The following is a 24,730-nucleotide window of genomic DNA, read 5'->3' on the forward strand; positions in this document are numbered from 1 at the left end:
CATCATTCCATTCACCCATTGTCATCATTTTTAACCACATTTTTTCATAAATGCATCGAATTCCCGCATATATTTTTACATAGTTTATTATTATTACTATTGTTTCCATTATTTTTAATGAATTAAGAATAATTTTTCATGGTTTACTAGTGACAGTTTAGCAAGTTCAAGTTATTGCAGTTTTGTCAAGTTACCGTAGCTATCTCCATGGTTGAGGTAGTATCACCACCCTATAAGGAAATATGATACTTGGACTTGGTTTCTAGAAGCTCCAATATAAATTTGTATTGATAAAATTCCACCTAGCGCACACGTGTAGACCTCTAACATCAAGTCAAGGGAAAAACACAGCAGTTTTGACCAGTCAACTTTAAACGCATTTTCTGAGCACATGAAAGCGAATTTCGGAAAACAAAAATATGAGTTTTATTTAGCACGAGCCCAATTATGTTCTCAATTTGTAGTTTTCTCAAATTCATTACCATTTTATATATTTTCGAAGTTATTTGGAGCCTTATTTTGTAGATTGCGTGGATATATGGTTTTTCAATTTTTCATTTAATGCGCAGTCAACAAAAAGGCCAAAACAAGTTGTTCTTTAGAAAATTGCTGGCATATAGATAAGTTTGATTAGATATAAGTTGATATTTGATCCAAAAATCCAAGAAATTTTATCTGATTTGATCTCATGACCAAAACTCAAGCAAGAAAATTCTGAGTTTGTTAATTGTCTCAAAATTTTATAAATTGCAGTCTCTTTGATGATAGGGGGATGATCAGAGATGTCAAGGATGATCTTAATTTGTAATTGTTGCTACTTATTGAAGGAGAAGAACTCTATTTTTTTAATATGGCGCAGCTCTGAATGAAATTGGTGATTTAAATCTTTTCTCTTGATATGAGTTTTCGACACCTTGTAGTACTCAGTAGGCCCCCCTAGAGATTCGTGAGAATAGTATAGATTCCTTCAATTTATTTTATATTCTCATGAATGAGTTGTTTTAAATAGATTAATTGTTTATGCTTATCATAGATTAAATGTTTATGCTTTCTTAGATTAAAATGTTCATGATTCCATAGATTAAAGTTTACAAGTTTGAGAACAAAATCTCCATGCTTTCATAGGGTAAAATATCATGTTTTCTTAGATCAATAATCTTTATGTTTTCTTTTATAGCTTAACATTAATTTCATTTCTAAAAACTTAGTACTTTTAGAATCTATATTAAAGAATCTAATTTCCTTTTGAAGTTTCCAATTCATTTTAGTTATGCATAAATATTGAAAGTTAATCTCCTAACACATACAATGCATTGTACTTCGCAAGCTGACATACCCGGATTGACATATAAATGCAAGTAATTTAACTGTCAATTAAATTACCCAACAATGGTCATGACTGAGGGTTGGCGCATAATGTCTGGCCCTCTCCGCTGAGCCCTCTCCCTATCCATCTATGGTCCCATGGACTAGTGTGATGACCAGGGGATAATCCCCGCTCCACTTCAGTCTTTGCCATGGTTCTATGGGTGCGATACGACGGGTGGTTAGGGCTCACTACTCGGCCCTCCTCCCAATGCGCCCAACTACAAAACTTAAATATATGTGGTGGCACCGTAGGTTAAGAAACATGATGTAGGCGAGATAGTAGAAGTTGGAGTTGTGTTTCAGTAGGTCATTAGTTCAATCCCCACTGATGGCTTCTGACCATTAATTTTTTTTTTACTAGCGTGGAGGTGCCACTTGGCGACTTCTAGTTGGGCCACATGGAAGCCTCCCATTGGACGACCAAAACAAAATGAACCAATCAAAATTGACCAAATGGACCTGCACAAACCTGAAACTTGGAACTCTGTGATTGGTTGAACATATGCCGAGTAGGCATGCTGACGTCAGTAGTACGGAATTCCCTGTCAACGGTCTAGTCAACACACCTGCAAATTTTTTAGCTGTTGATTCAAATGATTAAAAAATCATAACTTTGTCATACGACATTGGATTGAGGTGATTCAAGCATTTTTGGAATCAGAACGATGAACACTACGACTTGAAACCAGTTTTGAATGATTTTTGGGCACTTTCATCTTTTGAGAAAAATTTTGATCTTCAAATTAGTGACTCAACTTCCTCACTAAATTTGTAACACATTGGAATAATGACCATGCCAACCAAATTGTTGTGATGAATGCATTCAAACATTTTGAAATAACGACATTCACACCCTACAAAATTAGACCCTTTGTAGTCCAATCGTGAGAACTTCCATTACCATATTTAGCTCTAGCAACAACAATTGTACCATGCCCTACACTTTTTTACCTCATAGTTGCATCATACACATATAAATTTTATCCAATGGAAATATGTATGGTTTTCTACCCAAATTCACCATTCAAGAGCTTATTCACCAACAAGATATTTTCAGATGTTCCCCTAGCCATGATTTCAACATGTCCTTGATGGCTTGCACAGGAAGAGAAGTATTTTCCATAAACACCACACTCTATAAGGTACTTTGTTGTTGGACTATCTTTTCAAATGTTTCCTACAAAATAACTTTGATATTTTGTTATGTTGTCTGCCAAGTTAAGAAAACAATATGCATCCTTTACACCATGTGGACCAGGATGAATCATTGTCATCTCTTTAAAATATGGAGGATCATGTATGTAAGTGGATGTTGTATCTCATATATAGAAAGCTCTAGTTAGAACAGGGAGTTGGTTCCACATAGGGTTTCCCTTTGTTATTGCTTCATATGTTTTCTTAAACATGTCTGGTAGGAAAATAGATTATACAACCTCTATTTTCTTCAGGATGAAGGCTAGACATCTCTAATGTAAGCCTTATTCCCATCCTTCCAAGTACCAATAGTCTTCATCCCAAAATCAATGTCAGCAATACTAATAAGATCATATGCAAGTATAAATGGAGGAGGAGCAAGGTAGTTTTCTCGAGTCAAAGGATGAGGATGGCCTTAAAAAAAATTGTTGTGGGACAACACAAATAACACAATTAAGTCATTTTCATCAATAGTAGATCTCACAAATTCATGAATATCTATTGAGCTCCCGATACATGTACATTCATACCCAAGAAGCATAAAGCCTTGTCGATATAGTTAGTTATGCACACTACCCTACTTCAATTATTTAGTAACAACTCTAAATTGTGGGGAAAGGCTAGTCATAATCCATGTCTTACCTCCATAGGTCTAATTCATAAGATTTACTTGCAATAAGGGCTGCCTCAAGCATGACATTAGGATTTTATGTGTTTTTTCAATTAGTGACAACCACTATAACAAAATCACCATGTTTTTTGTTACATGAGACAAGTATGAAATAGTATTTTCCAAACCTTGAAGGAAAACAGTCCAACCTTTACCACAAATATTACAACAAATAACTTCATCAAATATGGAAGTCACAAAAAATGCATGAATCACAGGTCAATAAGAAGTGTTTGCAATTCTAGTCAAATTCCTAAATGAAACAGAATGGAACAAATAATGGATGATGGAATGGATGTTGGGGGGTGAAGCATATTGAAAATACCAAAATAAGAGGGATAGAGGAAAATGATTGCTTGAAATATTTTTCCCATCATCATTCCATAAATTCTTAACAAATAAAAAAGTCTCAAGGTAACTTTTTCCTCAATTTTTACCTCAATACTTTGAAGTTCCCAAATACATTGACGACGAGGTTGGTTTTAATACCTATGTGCCAATATGCTAATCCAAAATAGGGTAATGTTGATACATATTGAATGTTGTTTAAAATGCTACTACTGATGACTATTGATGGTGTGAGGATGAATTTTTCATTGTGTTTGAGACCAAGAATGATAGAGTTTTCTAACACTTTTGAAAAGATGAAGGCTGAATTATGTTGTTTCCCTGGTGAACCAATAATCAATATACCTCCCTTATTTCCAAACTACAAGGCTGCAAATTATATTGAATACTCAAAAAAATTTCATCAAATACTAAACATGTGGTGGAATTCTTGAATGGATATGCTAGACTCGAGCATGAGAAGAGATTATTGGATTATCGACCATTAATATATGTTGTTAACCATTATGAGACAACTCACCATTGACATTAATCAGTATTAAGGAACCCTAGTACGTCTTACCAGGGATGAATGAAGGTGTTGAAGTTGAGTCACCTACAAGATCTAACAATCAAGGGACATAGATGAATTCCCCTTGTCATCAGCAAGAGATCCTACCATTGATGCATGCAAGCCTCAAGGTACTAAAAGAAGTCTCTAGCCTTGAACCTAGATAATGTGTTGATGTCAATGGGTCAAGACTCATTAGCATGAGGGCCTTAATGCATCCCACATCAGTTAACACAAGGATATACATGATTTTGAATAATTTGTAACCAACGACATAATGCAAATATTATTGAGAACATTCCTCGCCAGTAACCTAGTTTTCAAGCAAATTCCTTGTCTAACTATGCTAGTATCCTGGTTTTCATAATTAGACTTATTTTTATCTTTACTATTATATTTATTTATTCTCCTACACTATCCTACTTTACTTGAAAATAAATGATTTTCACAAGTTTATGGATATTGCAAATGAAGCCATATGTGTAATAAGATAAAAAATATATTCATACTCAGGTCAAGTGGTTTAGTGTCAAGAATCGTTGAAAGAGAGTAGTACTCCAAACTAATGATTTTCTGGAACTAGCATTCAATATAGTCATGATGTTCCTAGCTCTCTTGCTCATATAGTCCACTCTTCACGTCCTCCATTTCCATTCCATGCAAATATTCTTCTATCACATGATTGGTCTATTGAGTACATGCTAGATATGGTGATAGGAATGTTAAGAACTCCTTGATCTTAGGTTCCAATGGCTACTCTTCATTGAATTTAATCCATGATTCTTCAGTCTCCTTAGCAGATTGCAAAAGGTGATTAGGGAAGGATTTTGAATCTTCTTGTAGAGATGGCTCATGTATCTTTTTTTATTTTATCACTTATGGAGATGTAGATATGTTCTTAACCACTGTCAAGATTTTCTCTTCCTATGAAGTAGAGACACTCACACTTGTTAGGATTTGAGAAAGTTCTTGGAGTAAGATTCTCCAATAGATTCTTGAACATTCTTATATATTTCCTTGTTTGTTGTTGATCCTTGTCTAGTACATGGATTAGTGTATGGGGGTCCTTACAACACCTTAAAAATAAAAAACTCTTAAACAAATGAATAAAATATGATAAAATAAAACAATTCCAGAGAAATATATATCATGTACTTGGATGCTTTCACAATATTAATACCCTATTGTCACCAATTCATATGTTGATATGACTAATCTTCTTCCTTACCATTAATCAAACTAAAACAAAAGACACTTTCATGAAAGAAACACAATACCAACATGATAAGAGATCGTAAACACTCACCAACGTTGTCACATGTGTTCTTACCTCTAATATTACCTTCTCACTCTTCCAAGTATTAAGTGTTGGGGTAGTCAAGAAAAATCATTTGAAAGAAGAACTAGCCTACTAATTCCCAAACCCTTTTAGCAGCTCCCGAGCAACGGTGCCAAAATGTTGGGTGAATTTAGTTGCTTAATAATTCCAACATAAATTATCAAATAGGATTTTTATACTTTGATACGCTACACAATATGTACAAATTTTAGGGAATCAATAGGATTTATAATCTATTTCCACAAAACATAAATAGAAATTCATTCATAAAGAAGGTAAATCTAGTAGGTGTGTGCTAAGTAGGCTATCAACACAAAGCCCTTTCACCACATGTTGCAATATTTCACAGTGACCTAACAAAATTTTCATTCAACCAAGGAAGAATTGCAAAACATATTTTTCCTTTTAGAAAGAAATCTCATTTCTATCAAAACAACAATTTAAATGCAAGAAACAAAAGGGAAAAGAAATGAGATATGGTGATCATCGGGGTCGCCTATTGTAACACCCTCCTCCCACATCTACCCAAGTAACCTAAAAACCGGGGTAAACATGTGACGAGAGGCTACTATGATATGATTCAACCTCCTAGGTGACCTTAAGGAAGTGGATACCTCCCACATCAACAACAACACTCCTAGAATCCATCCCAACCACACAGGTATCATGCCCCTGGGTCCAAAATCTATCAAACCTTTGGATTCTCCCATGCTATAGGCATGTCAGCATCCAGAGATCTCTAGATGCTCCCATAAGCTTGCATGCATGTGTCCAGGGACTATTTCCAACAGACCTATGCCAGAGTCTACGGGAATTGAGGCACTTTTCAAGCCCAGAATTTTGGCCACTGCCCAGAACTTGTTCTCACTTCCAGAATCCATTAAACACATGATGACAATACTAATAAACCAAAACTGACTCTAGGACTAGGCCTGACCATCCCCAACCGGGACTGAGATTCTGTCAAATGTTAGGTGTGAAGCCTAATTATCTTAATATTCAAAGGTATCATCGCATTGGACCCCAATTCATAATGGGGTGGCAACACCGCCCGTAAAATATACGTTGTAGGGGGGGTCCAGGGGGGGCAACTAGATATAAAATTGCCTTGTAAAATTTTGTAATTTCGTAGTCAATCTGCGCCATTCATTAGGTAGAGATCTGACAGCAGAAGTTATGTTTAATTTAGGGATTCTTACCCTACAAGGCAAACCCTCGGCATATATGAGGGAATTGTATTGCATCTATCTATATCTGTATTCTGAGTGAGGAAGAGAGAGGAGATTGAGAGCGAAGATGGAATTACGATGGATCTGTTGTAGGTTGTATCTCTTTAGTTTGCTGGATAATATAAAAGGAAGGACTCGATGTTTCTCCGTAGACGTAGCCCAAACTGAGTGAACCACGTATATCCATGTCTCTCTTGTTTTATGCATTTTCTGTGTTTATATTTTTACAATATTTTATGTGTTCCATTGCTCTATAATATATAATTTTCTAACATCAAACACATCACATCAATGCAATCTACATGTATAAACAACAAACTTAAGCATAGGGGTCTCATACTTATCTGAGAATCACTAAGAAGCATTATTCCCTTATATCATCAGATGCATTATCATCTATTAGGTCATAGATACATTGTTCACTCATTTACAAGTAAAAACATGATGAGATCCATACATAGCCACTGTCATAAAACATATACATAACCAACACAATAGCAACAAAAATACCAAGGAAATCATAGCCATATGATCCACATATAAACCAGCATATTACTCATAGAAATACAAGGAGAAATAAGCTCATATTGATGACGAAAAATCCAAACCCGCGATGGGACTACCACATTCCACCCGACTATAAAATGGCTGAGCCAAGTATCTCTTCAGCCATTCACCCTCGTGCCATATTACAAGCATGAATGTGGGACTCAAACCAAAAGAACCAACCAGAACATACTGAGGCTAAACCACCTCACCCTCATCAATAGAAACCAAGCTTTACCGTAATCCATCTTGGATCACTAGGCCAACACAATAAACATGTAATAACATGCTTTACCATAATCTCCTCCAAATTGTTAGGCCAAAAAAGCATGTATACCATCGGATTTCTCCACCTACACCATAAGGAATTTCCCCATCTCCTAGTCTCTTAGGCTTTACCACAATCCAAACTGGATCACTAGGCCCTAAACCGAGATCCACTCTCCAAGATTTAACACATATCCTATTTTAGGATTACTAGGTCTGACGGAGAGCACCCACCTCTAGGCTTTACAGTTACATATCCTACCATTAACCAGTCAAGGATTCCTAGGCCCACCGAGGCAACACAAAATCTGGGGTTACTAAGCCATGTGTTCTATCATTTGTAGCTCCACCCCACTTAGCTTCGAATTCATCCAACAATCTAGCTCAACCAAAACATGAGAACCCCATCACACGATGGCTATTCGAAAATGGAAAGGATAGGCTGAAAAACACTGTCACACTTGGAAAAACCCATGCCATAACAACAAAGAACCACATGCAATACCATGCATGCCAAATGTAATAAGGAAAACAAACACACACAAATCGATACTTGTAAAGAACCATGTTGTAGTTGCTTGATCCTGCTCTTCCTTGCTTGCTCCTTCCTTCCTCTTGTCTTTTTTTCCTTTCTTGATCCAATGCAAAACCAGAGAAAAAGATTTCCAATTAATCCTCATAGGAATTTTTATCAATGAGGCCTTTATTTTCTTCACTTTCCATTATTTTCCTTCAATTTCCTCCTCACATGCAACCTATGATCTTTCACCTTCCTTTTCTTTTAATCTCCTTTATTTTCATAAATAATTGTGCGAAAAAATCCATTTTTCCTTTTGAAAGCCTTTTCCATCACCTTTTCTATTTCCTTTAGCCATAATAATCGAAATGAACACCCACTAGGATGTCTTGCCCACCATTCAGCTTGGAATACGTGTCCCATCAACTGTGATCTTATATTTTTTTTACGTGAATTTTTAACGAGGGTTGTTACAGAACCCTCCCCCTTGGGGGAATGCCGTCCTCAATGTTCAATGACACCTATAACCAACAAGACTACTAAAAACAAAATATACTACCCATGGAGATTTATAACATAGCTGATTGCGGTATTTACAATGAACACTACTGAAACATCACAAACATACTGTTTACTAGAGATTTATATACAACTCATTACTGTATTTACAAATACCACATATACACATACATATTTTCTTCACTTAGGAAATAATCATATTGTCTATGGAGGTTTATAAATCCATCTCGATACAATATTTACAATAATACATAAATATACATATATGCATATTTTCTAAACCAACAAATAAAAGGATATGATGCCTACATCCACAACAAGGGAATCTAGAGGCTCACACCTTCACCCTCAAAGTAATACCTGGATTCACCTTCTTCCCAGGAAGTCCAGAATCCACTACCATAGTTAAATTGCATCTAATGTCCATTGCTATAATCATGTGCCACTTGTCCTCTTAGTGAACAATTATTGACTCATTGTTCCAGGGTGGACTCCTAATGTGCATCTGATCCCATCTTGTAATGCTCATGACCAAAAAAAATATATCTCGAGCCTTCCCTTCTCTTCTACACAGTACCTCGGGAAATCTGTTAACCCCTTCAATGCACTCACTCACCTTCCAAGTTCCCTGACATCCCTTATCTCGGGTGATCCATCTCTTTGCAAGGCTTCCTCACATCAAAAATTCAAACAACCAAGGCATATATCTGTCTCAAACCATCATATCGGTCATAGCATGCTCATGGTAATCAATGGACACTATTGGGTACCACTGTCCCATAATGGCCCTACTCCTAAATACTTTAATAGCATATTGTTGCATGTTCCTATTCCTTTTGTCGTTGCTACTAGTTCTTGTAGTCGATTTCAACCACCCAACCAGGTATTTCCATGCTTCCTGTACCAAGCACATAAATTCCATTAGATTTAAAATAAATTGAAATAAATTCACATCATACCTCATTGGTATCTCATTAATAAGGTACACTTGCAATCATGTTTACTTCCTATCACAACAATTCAAATTAATTGTTTTATCAAATCATCATGAGTAAATGTATCACATCCACTTAGCTCAAAATTGACCATCGTAAATCAAAATCATAAATCACACGTAACCATCATAAACCAAAATCATAGATCACATGTAATCACCATATACCAGAATCATAAATCACATTCATAATAAGACTAAAATAAAGTACTGATATGTATCCTTTAATCAATCATTATCTTCTACCTTTGTCTTTATTCCATACGCACTCCGAATTGATTTCCACACCCGAAAAACACCCAAAACCTTCTCCTCAACCATGTGCACATACAAATTGTCTACATCAAACACATACAACCACATACAACATACAACACCATGCAATACATGCACCTACACTTGACATACCATGCATACACCTACACCCAGTGTACAACACAACACAAACATTTTCCTACATCTGATGTACACCACCACATAATACATACACCTACACCTGATGTAGAACACAATACATATACGTACAAAAAGTACAACACAACGAATACACATGTCACAATACCACAACTACAAAATGCACATACATAGTACTGCATGTAAACAACACAATATGTACGACATGCACATAATACCACATGTACACCAGTACCACATGCACAACATGTACACAGTACCACCTATACAAAGCACCACCTACACAACATGTGCACAACATCACATGTACATGACACCACTTTCACAACGTGTACACAACCCAACATGTACATCATACCAATTATATAATGTGTACACAATGCCAAACATACACAACACCACATGCACGACATGTACACGACACCACATGTACACAACATCACCTACAAACAAAAACATATGTAAAACATGTACATGACACCACATGGTTACAAAACCACTTATACAATCATGCACACTGTTAGTGTTGGTATCTTCATCCCTCCGTCAGTGATCAAATTATCTTGTTGCATTGCATTTTAGGTGTCTCGCTTGGTCAGCTGCATTCCATTAGGATCATGGATAATCTAATGATCGTGTCTTATTATACATTTTCCCTCATGTCCTTTACCTGCTGGCCCATTTTCATTCATCTAGATCATCTGCAGTCATTTTTTGTCTTTAAATCCGCAAAAGTTATTTTTAGGGTTTTAGGTCTCATTAGGTCTAGGGTTTCATCAAAAAGGTCTTCAAAATTCTCAATAAAGGTCAGTAGGCGCATGAGTAGGACAAATAAAGTTTCAACAACAATAATTTCTATAATCACATCCTCAGTGATTGATTTTTCCTCAAAACCCTGTGTAGAGCCTCAAACTTGCACTTGAATATCCATCATTACCTACAGCTTTTCTTCACTTATCCCTCTCTTTTGCTCTATTTTCCGCCCAGATCATTACATTTGATGTCTCTAAGCATAATTAGTTAACTTTGCTTATGTTTTACTGTTGGTTTAGATTTTTGACATATAAACAGAGTTTCCGCAGCTGTTCAGCAATTCCGCAGCTGTTCAGAGATTCCGCAGCCTTTTTGTTGTTTGATATGCTCCACGTGTCTTCTCAAGGAATGAGCCACATGGGCATGTTGGGTTGGATGTACACATGGATCGTATGCTATTGGTTGAGCCAAACCAGTCACGTATGCCTTTGGTCAACGCAGGTATTCCCTCGGTCAAACGGTCAAGTTCTAAACGGTGGCACGGGAGCCGTGAGCAGTTGGGACACGAAACTGTAGCTGGCACCTCCTCCATGCCACGAGGACAGCTAAAGATAGAATCCAAGCATAGATTTGTCTCCCATGATGACCGTTTCCCTCAAAAGTGCACGGAGTTGCCTACGTGTTTGCTGCACAAGTTAATTAGCTAAGACTGCGTGTTGCTGCGCAGTTAATCAGTTAGGCTGTAGTTGCTTAGTTCACGCAGAGAGTAGTTACCTCTGTGCTTATAAATAAAGCGTGTTCCAACGCTTATAGATTAGCTTTTTGATTATTGTAATTGCTGCGCTGATTCTGTTGTAAAAACTCTGTTTTAGAAGGCTGTTCCTATAGAACTTTTCACTGTATTTTGACATGCTGGTTTTATAAAAAGAAGACTGTTCTGTTCACCTTTTCGTAGCTGATCTTTTAAGTTGGTTCCGTGGATGGAGGGCCCCCATCTATGACAGCCCGTGTACATAGTGTTTGGTTTCATTTTCATGCTTTCAGCAATTTCTATTTCTTTCATCATGTATCATAGTGTACCATTTGATCTTATGTCATTTCATTTCCAGCCTTTATTTTAAACTGATCAGTATTGTTCTTTTGCAGGTTTTTAACCCGGGATTGTTTTTGTCTTTGTGTATTTGCTTTATATCTGATGGTATTTTCAGTTGACAGATTCAAAGTTGCTGCCTTTACTCTATTTTCATAGCTGATTTCTAGTTTAGTTTCTCAAAGTTGTATGTTAACATATTGATGGTCTCTTTATCATAAATTGTTCATCTTTTAGAGATCAGAATACTAATAAATTACAGCTGGCTTTGAGTACTTTTTAGACTAATCTTTAACTACTTTCTAATCGTGCTTTACATAGTACCATATGTTGGAAGCAGAGAGTTAGGAAGAGTTGAACATTATAACTAGTCTTTAAAGTAGATTTTTCTTATTTTTGATCACTTTTTAAACTCATCTCTAACTACTTCCTAATCGTGTTTTACATAGTACCATATGTTGGAAGCAGAGAGTTAGGAAGAGATAAACATTATCATTGGTTTTTAAAGTGATTTTCTTACCTTTTTATTTGCAGCAGCATGAATGGTGTCTAGTGCCATTAGAAAGTGGTTCTTTGCTTTCAGTTCATTTCAAGTTATTTATTTCTTTCAAGCTTTTTCTTTGCAAGTTTAGAAGGTAGTTAGAAATCACCTGTAACACACACTCACTCATCTAGAAATCACCTTACACACACACTCACTCATCTGTTTATAAAAACCCCATTCCATCTTAGGAAGATAAATTGACCACAAACAACACCCCCAAAACGACAAAAAGATCTAAGAGGTTGCTTAAGTACATATAGTACACCTTCACTTCATCAGCTTACGAGCCCCGGGTTGACAATTAATGACATCAATTTAGAAACACTAAATTGACTAAACATTTTGGCACCGTTGCCGGGGAAGTGAAATTAAGTAGCCATATTCTTAGAAAAAAAAACATAAAATTTCAAGGAAAGAAGTTGATAACCTATCAAAGTATGCTCTCCTCTTGCACTTCAAGGTGATCTGGAGGATCAGAAAAGAGAAAGTTATTGATTTGGTGGTTTCTTGAGTATGCTCTCTTCTTGCACCTAGAGTGAACTGGAAGATCAGAAAAAGAACTATTAACTTGACTTGAAGAAAAATAATAAAAAATGACATGCATAGAGCTAGAGATTCTAGGGGAAGGTTTTTAGCTAGAGCTCGAAGTTCAATTTTTACAAGTCCGTCTGCTTCAAGGGATAGACAAGAGACACCTCCCTTATCTCCAACCGACACTCCTAGTCCTAGAATTCCTGGAATTCAAGAGCCAAGAGTTGACTCTCCTACACCTTCTATTGAATTTGAACCAGGAAGAGATTCTTCTCTTTCTCCTACAGAAAGACCAATTGTAATTGAGGAAGTGGAATCATCTGAAGAAGAAGGAGAAATCTCTTCTCATTCACCTTTTGTAGAGGAACCAGAAGATTTTGAAATCCCTAGGAGAACCATCATGGCAGAGGAAGAAGGAGGTGGTAGAGGTAGAGGTAGAGGTAGAGGAGGAGGAGGAAACAACAACAATAATGGAGGTAGAGGTCCCCTTGGAGGAGGAAATAGAGATGGGGATAATTCATTTGGGTTTCCCATTGTTAATGAGGATTCCCGAGCCAATATGAAAAACATATCACCATCTGTCCTCCCAAATTTCCATGGGTTAAGGACTGAGGACCCTGAAACATTTTTATTTGAGTTTGAAGTGGTGTGTCGAACTTATGACTACCTGGATGACTCTCAGAAACTCAAATTGTTCCCTTCAACACTGAAGGATCAAGCCTTGAAATGGTTCATGGGGTTATTCACTCAATCCATTAGGTCTTGGGATGAAATGAAACAGACATTTTTGGATAGGTATTTGGACTATTGTATGCCTACTAATCACAAGGACGAGGTTTTTAAAATGATACAAAGAGAAGATGAGAGCTTAGAATATTTACTTGAAAGATTTCAATATAACTTGAAAAGAGCAAAAATGAGTAGCTTGGATGAAGAGACCTTAAAATCCCTCTTATTAAAAGCCATTAGGGATGAATGGATAGACATCTTAAACATGATGGGGAAAGGGGATATTTCTCAACTTTCACTCAATGATATAGCAGAACTTTGTATCCATCTCTCAAGAGGCAAATCAAAAACTCAAAAAGGGCCTAGAGATCCTTCTCTCCTTAGAGCAAATAAATCTGCAACAGGATCAGTAAGTAGGGCTGAAATCGGCAATATGCTTGATGAATTCAAAACTGACATCTTAGGGAGTCTTAGTGAACAACTAGATACCCTTAAGATTCACAATAAACAAAAAGCAGAAGCTGAGGCTTTGGCCATTTTTTGCCCGAAATGTAGAAAGAAACATGCTTTAAGGGAATGTCCCTTGGACACACACGTTGTAGAAACATGTGTAATTTGCTCAGAAACTCATGAGACTAAGGATTGTCCTTCAATACCTGGCCTCAAAGCAGTCTTTCAAGAGGATCCAGATACACTTGAATCTCTATGTTTTATTGCAAGGAGACCTTGGCAAGGGCAACAGAATCAAGGGTTTAACAACTCTATGAATTCTCAATCCCAACCAAATTGGAATCCTTGGCAACAACCTTGGCCTCAACCTCAAAATGCTTTTCAAGCATGGATGCAAAGCATGCAAAATCCTTATGGGAGATTTGCTCAATTCTATCAATATCCTCCATCATTTCAGAATCAGCAGGCTCCACAACTTCCAAATCAAGGTCAACAATTATCATTACCATACCCTCAACAACAACAACCTCCTCCACAAAATCAAAATTCTCAACTATCGCTTCAATCCCAACAGAAATCAAATCAACTTCCCTCTCAGCCATTACCAAATCCAAATAATAGGAACCCTCAAAATGCTTACATGATGGAAGGTCAACCATTCCCTACCTATATGGTTGTTCCTCTCAATGAAGTACAACTCAGATCAGGTAGAATCTTAGATCAACCTTCTACAAGTGTTCAACAACCAAGCATTTCTGAGGAAGAATCTCTCAAAGTCAATAAGGGTTCTGAAGTATCACTTCAAAACCAAAATATCCAAAAAGAAAAAGAAAAAGAATCAACCTCTACAACTCCCATAGTTGAGCAACCTACACCTTTAGCTACACCTCCTTTTCCTGAAAGATTACAAATTGACAAAGGAGTGGAAAAGCAAATATGGGTGCATGACTATAGTTTTCTAGATGAATTGAAGAATGTCTGTATCAAGATACCCTTGTTACAAGCCATTAAGGAAATTCCCATTCTAGCGAAGACAATAAAGGAGTTGAGTTTGAAGAAAACAGGAAAGAGAACCAGAGATACCAAAAGGATACATCTAGTTGGAAAAATTGCAGACATTATGATGGGTAAGATTACCATGCAAAAGTATGTGGATCCCGGTAGCCCTATTGTCAAAACTCATATTAATGGGGTTGAAATCCCAAATACTTTGATTGACTTAGGAGCCGCGATCAACATCATGAGTAGATAGACCATGGATCAGTTAAAGCTTCCTAACCTTCTCTTTACACCTACTTTACTGCAGCTTGCAGATAGATCAATCATTAAACCTGATGGTGTATTGGAAGACATTCCAGTCTCCCTAGACTCTTGGGAATATCCAGTTGATTTTATGATTTTAACTCCCAAGAACAATCTAGGAGGACATCCTCTTATCTTAGGAAGACCTTGGTTAGCAACAGCTAATGCTTTTATCAGTTGTAGGTCTGGGGACATGTATATATCAGATGGTAATTCCACCAAGAAATTCAACTTGTATCCTCCAGCAAAGGCAATAACAGAAATAGGAGAAGATGAGTGGGTTGATGATGAGGATACTATTCAACCTATTCTAACCATCTCTGAGATCAGTGAGGATAGTCAAATTCTAAATACATTAGAAAATTTTGAAATACCTTTAGAATATGACTCTACACAGTTTCAGTTAGATGCAGACATTGAATATCTCTCCTCTAGACAGATGTCTCTCTTCTCAATGGAAGAGTTTGGTAGTTCTACAGTTGAAATCCTTCCAGGAAAAACATTGAACATTAACAAAAACTTGGAAAGACCACAACAAGAAGAATTAACTAAACTTTTGCAAAAACATTCCACTGCATTTGCATGGGAATACACTGACATGAAAGGAATCGATCCTAAGACTTGTATTCATCACATCTATATTGAAGAAAACAGCAGACCTATTAGGCAACCACAAAGAAGGATGAATCCAAACCTTAGGGAAATCGTGAAAGAAGAACTCCAGAAATTGCTCAAGGTAAACTTCATTTACCCCATTTCAGATAGCCAATGGGTTTCTCCCTTGGTTATAGTGCCCAAAAAGAATGGTAAATGGAGAGTTTGCATTGATTATCGAGAATTGAACAAGGCAACCTTAAAGGATAATTTCCCTCTACCTTTTATTGATCAGGTATTAGACACTTTAGCAGGTAAAAAGTATTTCTCATTCTTGGATGGTTTTAGTGGGTATAATCAAATTCAGGTAGCACCTGAAGATCAAGACAAAACCACATTTACTTGTCCTTAGGGAACTTTTGCCTACCGAGTACTTCCTTTTGGATTGTGCAATGCACCCGCTACATTTCAAAGGGCTGTACTAGGAATCTTTTCAGATCTGATTCATGATTGTGTAGAGGTATACATGGACGATTTCACAGTTTATGGTAATACATTTTGAAGAAGCTTTGGAAAATTTGGAAAAAGTACTGATAAGATGTAAGGAAACAAATCTTTCTTTAAGTCATGAAAAGTGTTTTATGATGTTTACTGAAGGGATTGTTTTAGGACATCATATTTCAGGAGGTGGGATTAAGGTTGATAGATCTAAAGTTGAAGTCATCTCTAAGTTACCTGTTCCAAATTGCCAGAAAGATGTTAGAAGTTTTCTTGGGTTTACTGGATATTACAGAAGATTTATTGAAAACTTCACTAAGATAGCATCTCCTCTTTTCAAATTGCTTACCAAAGACTGTGAGTTCAAATGGGATCCTGAGTGTCAATCTGCCTTTGAAGCTTTAAAGACTAGAATATCTGAAGCACCCATCTTAAGGGGGCCAAATTGGAAACTCCCTTTCCACATTTCTACTGATGCTTCAGATACAGCTCTAGGAGTTGTTTTGGGACAAAAGGATTTGATCCCTTATGCCATTTATTACACAAGTAAGAATTTGACTCCCACTGAGTTAAATTATACTGTTACAGAAAAAGAGTTCTTAGCTGTGGTACATGCGATCAATAAGTTTAGACACTACATAACCGGCTATGAAACCTTTGTCCATACTGATCACTCTGCCATAAGATATTTAATGAACAAACCTGTTACCAATGGTAGAGTTACAAGATGGCTTTTACTCTTACAAGAATTCAACATCACTGTGTTAGATAGACCTGGAAAACAAAACACAGTAGCTGATTTCTTGTCTAGAATCCAAAACACTAATGAGGATTCTCCAGTAGAAGATAAGTTTCCAGATGAATACTTGTTTGCAGTAACTACCAAGACTCCTTGGTATGCAGATATGGCTAATTATCTAGTTACAGGGAAGCTACCTCTACACTTATTTCCTAATGAGAAAAGGAAAATCATTCAGGAGAGTTCACATTATTCTTGGATTTCTAATGAATTGTTCAAAACAGGGCCAGATTGTATAATCAGAAGGTGTCTTCGGGAAGATGAAATGCCTGACATCCTTAAGGCATGTCATGATGAACCATGCGGCAGGCACTTTGCTGACAAGAGGACAGCCTATAAAATCCTTTCTCTAGGATATTATTGGCCTTCTCTCTTTAAAGATGCAAAGCAGTATGTTAGAAGGTGTGACAACTGCCAAAGAGTTGGGAGACCAACTCCTTCAAATGAAATGCCACTCCAGCCTCAGGTATGCATCGAACCCTTTAAGAAATGGGCTCTAGATTTCGTTGGACCAATTAATCCACCATCAAAGCAAAAGAAGTATATACTGGTTTGTACTGATTATGTTACTAAGTGGGTAGAAGCCAAGGCATTGCCTTCTGCCACTGAAAATTCAGTTGTTCAATTTCTTTTTGAGGATATTTTCACTCGTTTTGGTGTCCCAAGGGAAATTGTAACAGATCAGGGCAGCCAATTTACATCTAAATTGATGGAGAAGCTGATGGAGGAATATAAGATCAAGCACAGAACATCTACTCCCTACCATCCGCAATCCAATGGCCAAGTGGAATCTACCAATAAAGTTCTTGAAGGCATTATCACCAAGACTGTTCATCTTCATAGAAGAGATTGGGTGGAAAGGCTTCCTGAAGCCTTATGGGCCTATAGAACTACATGGAGGAACACAACAGGACATTCTCCCTATGAACTTGTTTATGGGAAGGAAGTCCTGCTCCCCATTGAGTTCCAAATCAAGACCTTCAAGATGGCAGTCCAATTGGGAATGAGCCTCTCAGAAGCCCAAAGACACAGAATGGACCAAATAATGAGCTAGATGAAATAAGACAAGATGCAATTCTAAGGACCGATCTAGTTCAGCACCAAAGATCTAAATGGCATGATCGACACATCAAAGAAAGGAAGTTTCAGAAAGGAGATTGGGCTCTATTGTTTGATTCAAAATTTAAGGACTTCAAAGGAAAATTTCAAACTCATTGGCTTGGGCCATATGAGGTTGATGAAGTCTTTAGTAATGGAGCAGTTCGAGTGAAAACTATTGATGAATTTCATACTCCTCTTATTGTGAATGGCCATAGATTGAAAATCTACCAGAGGCCACTCTCAAAAGAGGAATTTGTCAAGTTGTTTAAAGAAGATTCTGCAATCAGGTTGGTGGAGAAGGATTCTTCTCCTCCATGAGCCTAATCTTAGGTTTTTGAAAAAAAGAAAAAAGAAAAAAAAGAATAAATGTATAAGCCTGAAAACCAATCTCTGATTGGCAGTCTTATGCAGAAAACCTGAGGTGAAAATCAGGGTCACCTGACACCTCATGTTTTCCAAAAAAAAAAAAAAATCTCTCTCTCTCTCTTCCATCTCATTTCGCCATTTCATTCACTTCATTCACCATCTTATTCATTCAACCACTCTCACTCCACCTCATTTCTTTCCATTCATCCATCCATTACATTCCATTCCACCAATAAAGTCATTGTCAGATTTATTTTTACACAGCTAAAGTTGTTTTGTGCAGTCAGAAGGGTATTTCTGCAGTTTCTGCAGCTGAGGAGCAATTCCGCAGCCAATACACTTTCTGCACCTGCATAAAAAACACAGTTTGTTTAAAGAAGGAATCTGCAGTCCAAAGGTCATCAGCAAAAATTGAAAGGTCATGTAGCAGCAACAAACAATGAGAGGTTAATGTCAGATCAGCGAAAGGAATCAAAACGCGGACACCTAAGGTATGATCTAATTTCTAAACCTATGGTTATAACATTTTGCATAGTTTACGGGTTGTGTTTTTTGCCATTCAATGTAATGATTGCCAATTCCTCTCCATTACTCGACCAGAATCCCCGTATCTCTCAACCTTAACAGCCACCATTCATCACGATTTAAAAGCCCACACACGGCTGCGTTTCCATTTAAATTTTCGTACCTAAGTGACGTAGACAATTGTACTATGACTCTCTGCGTTATGATTCCGCAGCCAAATGTACACTCATGACCGAAGTCTAAGGACTTAACCGTTTCTTCCCATCATTCATAACCCTCCTACGCATGTATTATCCCATTCACGCAGTTGTTTCACTTCCGCATTTTCCTTGCTTTCCACTGCTCTGCCTTATTCACCATTCTGTCATCGTAACCATACTTTGTTTCGTTTATCTCCTCTGCTAAATTTTGACCACTGTTGTGAATGTATTACGGCTGTTGTGTTGAAGCCGTAAGTCTATTGTGTGGAAACCACTGTTGAAGCTGTAAAGCTGTTGAGTTAAAGCCACTGTTGAAACCGTATAACCCTTCCTCAAGAGTATTAAAACAGAGCCAGAGAATCAATGGGTAAACTTCTGAGGGCAGAGCCAGAGGGCTCCAAATTTTTGGAAGGATATCCCCAAGTCAAAGACCCTTTGCAAAAGGAAAATTGGCTCCAGTGCATTCAAAAATTCAAGGGTTATCATAAAGAGGTCACAAAGACTTTTGCACGTTCTTTCAAAGAGAAAGACAACCAAGTGGAGACAGGAGATCTGAAATTCACAGTCACCGAGAGCAGTTTGGCACAGGCCACTTCACTACCACAAACTGGGGAGAGATGGTTCAAAAACCGATCAGTACAAGACCAGCAATGGAAGCAAATTCTGAAGAATCCAGGTATGGACACTAGCATCTTTACAAAAGGAATCCCTGTTAATCTTGTCAAAGAAGAATGGACAGCTCTGCTTCTACTAGTACAAAAATTCTTTACATGTGAGGGAAGGTTTGGAGTTCTATATGTTTATCATGCCAAAATTATGATGCATTTCTTAGGAGAGCATGACATTAACCTTCCATACTTTTTACTCTCAAGCCTTAGAAAAATGTGCTCAATAGTCCAAAGAAACCCAAGAAACATTGAGCCACATTTATACCATCATGGGCTTGTCAAAATACTAGTTGAAGAACAGTTAAAGGCCAAAAGGGATACCTGGGAAAGATTTCTTGTGAGAAACCACTTCGAAGAGGCAGGAGAAGCCTCTGTGCCTAGAAAGAGTAGAAGAAAAAGAGAAGAGGTTACCCCAGAAACTGCTGTCCAAGAAGAAACTGTCCAAGACCTTGTTGAAGAAGAAAATGTTGTCCATCATTCTGAACATGAAATTGACCCTGAACTTGCTGTAGACATTGATCAAACAGCCCAAGGAATCATTACAGAAACCCTGCAAGAAATTGTACAAGAAGCTGCTCAAAAGAAAAAGGAGAGTAGGAAGAAACAAAAGAAAGATAAAGGAAAAACCATAGCCCAAGAAACCTACCTTACTCCTGAGAATTCCAGTGAAGAGGACACTCAGCCATTGGCACATAGGTTGGCCCAACTTCATGAGGCTGCCCTTTCCAAGAAGATGCAAAAACAAAAACAGAAGCAACAAAAAGAAAAACAGAGCATCACCACCGTGAGAAGGAGCAGCAGGTTACAAAGCAAAATGGGGAACAAAGAGTCATTCTTTATTGACTTGAGCACACCTACAAAGGTTGCTACAAGACTTGACTTTGAGAAAAGCTCTCCACGTATTGAGCAGGTTGAGACTAGCCCTCCACGTGAGGAAAGTCCTTTTGAGCATGAGCCTGAATTTGAACATGAACCTGAATTTGAGCATGAGCCTAGTCCAAAGAGGTCACCAGAGATTGACCCAGACCAGCAGAGAGTATATAACTACTTAGAAACATTAGAACAAGCTGTTGCTGGTCCAAGCACTGTTCTACCTCTTGAACAGCAAGTTCAATCACTGAAGCAAGAAGTATTTGAGCTAGAGGTACTAAATCGCCACATCAAACAAGAAAATGAAAGACTGAAGGAACAGAGCAATGTGGACAAGATGGTCCAAGATAATACTATGCTTCATATGGGCCTTTGGCAAAAGGAAAACAAAAAGCTCAAGAAGAGATGCAGGAAGTTAAACAGAGCTTTGATCAATTTAAAATTCAGGTGTTTGATGAAAAGACCAAGAGTCAATGTGGCCACACAGAGGAAGAAGAGAAGACTAGATGTCTTAGCAGAGGCATCTCAGCAGGTGGATTGAACAATGCTTTCGTTGCATGAGGACATGCAACACCCTCGTAGTGGGGGTATGTAGAGCCTCAAACTTGCACTTGATTATCCATCATTACCTACAGCTCTTCTTCACTTATCCCTCTCTTTTGCTCTATTTTCCCCCCAGATCATTACATTTGATGTCTCTAATCATAATTAGTTAACTTTGCTTATGTTTTACTGTTGGTTTAGATTTTTGACATATAAATAGAGTTTCCGCAGCTGTTCAGCAATTCCGCAGCTGTTCAGCAATTCCGCAGCTGTTCAGAGATTCCGCAGCCTTTTTGTTGTTTGATATGCTCCACGTGTCTTCTCAAGGAACGAGCCACATGGGCATGTTGGGTTGGATGTACACATGGATCGTATGCTATTGGTTGAGCCAAACCAGTCACGTATGCCTTTGGTCAACGCAGGTATTCCCTCGGTCAAACGGTCAAGTTCTAAACGGTGGCACGGGAGCCGTGAGCAGTTGGGACACGGAACTGTAGCTGGCACCTCCTCCATGCCACGAGGACAGCTAAAGACAGAATCCAAGCATAGATTTGTCTCCCATGATGACCGTTTCCCTCAAAAGTGCACGGAGTTGCCTACGTGTTTGCTGCACAAGTTAATTAGCTAAGACTGCGTGTTGCTGCGCAGTTAATCAGTTAGGCTGTAGTTGCTTAGTTCACGCAGAGAGTAGTTGCCTCTGTGCTTATAAATAAAGCGTGTGCCAACGCTTATAGATTAGCTTTTGATTATTGTAATTGCTGCGCTGATTCTGTTGTAAAAACTCTGTTTTAGAAGGCTGTTCCTACAGCACTTTTCACTGTATTTTGACATGCTGGTTTTATAAAAAGAAGACTGTTCTGTTCACCTTTTCGTAGCTGATCTTTTAAGTTGGTTGCGTGGATGGAGGGCCCCCATCTATGATAGCCTGTGTACATAGTGTTTGGTTTCATTTTCATGCTTTCAGCAATTTCTATTTCTTTCATCATGTATCATAGTGTACCATTTGATCTTATGTCATTTCATTTCCAGCCTTTATTTTAAACTGATCAGTATTGTTCTTTTGCAGGTTTTTAACCCGGGATTGTTTTTGTCTTTGTGTATTTGCTTTATATCTGATGGTATTTTCAGTTGACAGATTCAAAGTTGCTGCCTTTACTCTATTTTCATAGCTGATTTCTAGTTTAGTTTCTCAAAGTTGTATGTTAACATATTGATGGTCTCTTTATCATAAATTGTTCATCTTTTAGAGATCAGAATACTAATAAATTACAGCTGGCTTTGAGTACTTTTTAGACTAATCTTTAACTACTTTCTAATCGTGCTTTACATAGTACCATATGTTGGAAGCAGAGAGTTAGGAAGAGTTGAACATTATAACTAGTCTTTAAAGTAGATTTTTCTTATTTTTGATCACTTTTTAAACTCATCTCTAACTACTTCCTAATTGTGTTTTACATAGTACCATATGTTGGAAGCAGAGAGTTAGGAAGAGATAAACATTATCATTGGTTTTTTTTAAAGTGATTTTCTTACCTTTTTATTTGCAGCAGCATGAATGGTGTCTAGTGCCATTAGAAAGTGGTTCTTTGCTTTCAGTTCATTTCAAGTTATTTATTTCTTTCAAGCTTTTTCTTTGCAAGTTTAGAAGGTAGTTAGAAATCACCTGTAACACACACTCACTCATCTAGAAATCACCTTACACACACACTCACTCATCTGTTTATAAAAACTCCATTCCATCTTAGGAAGATAAATTGACCACAAACAACACCCCCAAAACGACAAAAAGATCTAAGAGGTTGCTTAAGTACATATAGTACACCTTCACTTCATCAGCTTACGAGCCCTAGGTTGACAATTAATGACATCAATTTAGAAACACTAAATTGACTAAACACCTTGTTTTGAGGAAAAACAAAGTTTTTTATGTTTTTATGTATAAATTTGATGTAATTTCAGTTTTTCCATATGTAATAATTTCAGTGGCAACCCTGGTCACCTTGCCAAGCTTCAACATCTCCATCACCTACAAGGCAAAAAAAAAATCAAAGAATTCAGTTCATCACAGGCAAAAATAAAGAAAACTGCCCAAAAACAGAATTAGAAAAGCAAGTCAAATGCAAACATTACAAAGTGGGTTTTTGATAAGTGAAAAATTAAAATCTTTTGTATACAAACCAATTTTCATGTTTAAAGAGCTCATTTGCATCCAAAGGAGAATGAGTGAACAAGAGAACAGTCGGGTTGAAAGCGAAGAGAAAAACTGTAGCAATTTGGGCAAGTTTCAGGAGTGCGGCGCATTGGGTCGTGGGCGCGACGCATAGGGCTAGCGTGGCACATTGGGCCGCCCTCTACTATGTTAAACTTACACTGGTGCAGTGCATTGAAGTGGCACGACGCATAGAGCCAAGCCCGATTTCTTCAATAACTCCCTCAAATCGCCAAAATCACTCAAATCTTCCATTGTGCAAGTAAGTCATGATCTCTTCATTGCTAGTGAAGGAGTTTTTCATAAAATTTATGGTGGTTATGTAAAAGAAAAATAACACCCTACTTCCTTGCCATTTCTCAAGAAAACATTGCTTAGGGTTTGCACTTATCATTTGGTTGCCAAGTTCATTCTGCCATTCCCTCACCTTTTCACTCCTTCATTTATTTTCCCAGTTTATTTCCCCATTCCCTAACTCCCATATTCCAAAAAATCATCTACCCCTATCCCCAAATCCCATTTTCCCAAATCCTAAATATAAATCCCCAAACCCTAATTGCTATCCCTAAATCTTACATATCACCCCCTAATCCCCTGTTTCCCAAACCAAACCTTGTCCTAATAGTCCCAAAATCTCTCATGCTCTCTCCCTCCACATTCCCTCATATATTTTTCCCTTGGTGGCAGAAAGTTAAAGACACCATAAATTTCCTACTCCTCATTAAGAAAACTCACTTACTAGCAAGCATGGAGTCTGATCCTTCATATGATCGTGAAGAAGAGACACACAATGACTCTCCTACAAAGGTACATGCACCAAGGAGGCCTCATAAGGGTGGCAAACATATATGAGAGGAACTAACTACCCTTTCTGAGCTACAGGCCTGCCCTCTCACCATCACATTCTTCCAACACCAATCCTGATATGAGTTCTGTGAGATGGTTGCTAGAGTCCAATTTCACCATGAGTTGGCCCGGTTGTTTGTGCTTCATTTACATGATG

At 37.5% G+C, this 24,730-nt stretch overlaps 1 pseudogene; it reads right to left on the reverse strand.

Annotated features, from left to right (window-relative positions):
- The window catches only part of LOC149230945 (aconitate hydratase, cytoplasmic pseudogene), a 57,939-nt pseudogene extending 33,957 nt beyond the window's left edge, over nucleotides 1-23,982 (reverse strand).
- Nucleotides 23,983-24,730: the final 748 nt, after the last annotated feature.

Source organism: Pinus tabuliformis, chromosome J, assembly GCF_031772625.1.
Source record: "Pinus tabuliformis cultivar Carrire ecotype Pingquan chromosome J, CPIR1, whole genome shotgun sequence".
In the NCBI taxonomy this organism is placed as follows: Eukaryota; Viridiplantae; Streptophyta; class Pinopsida; order Pinales; family Pinaceae; genus Pinus; species Pinus tabuliformis.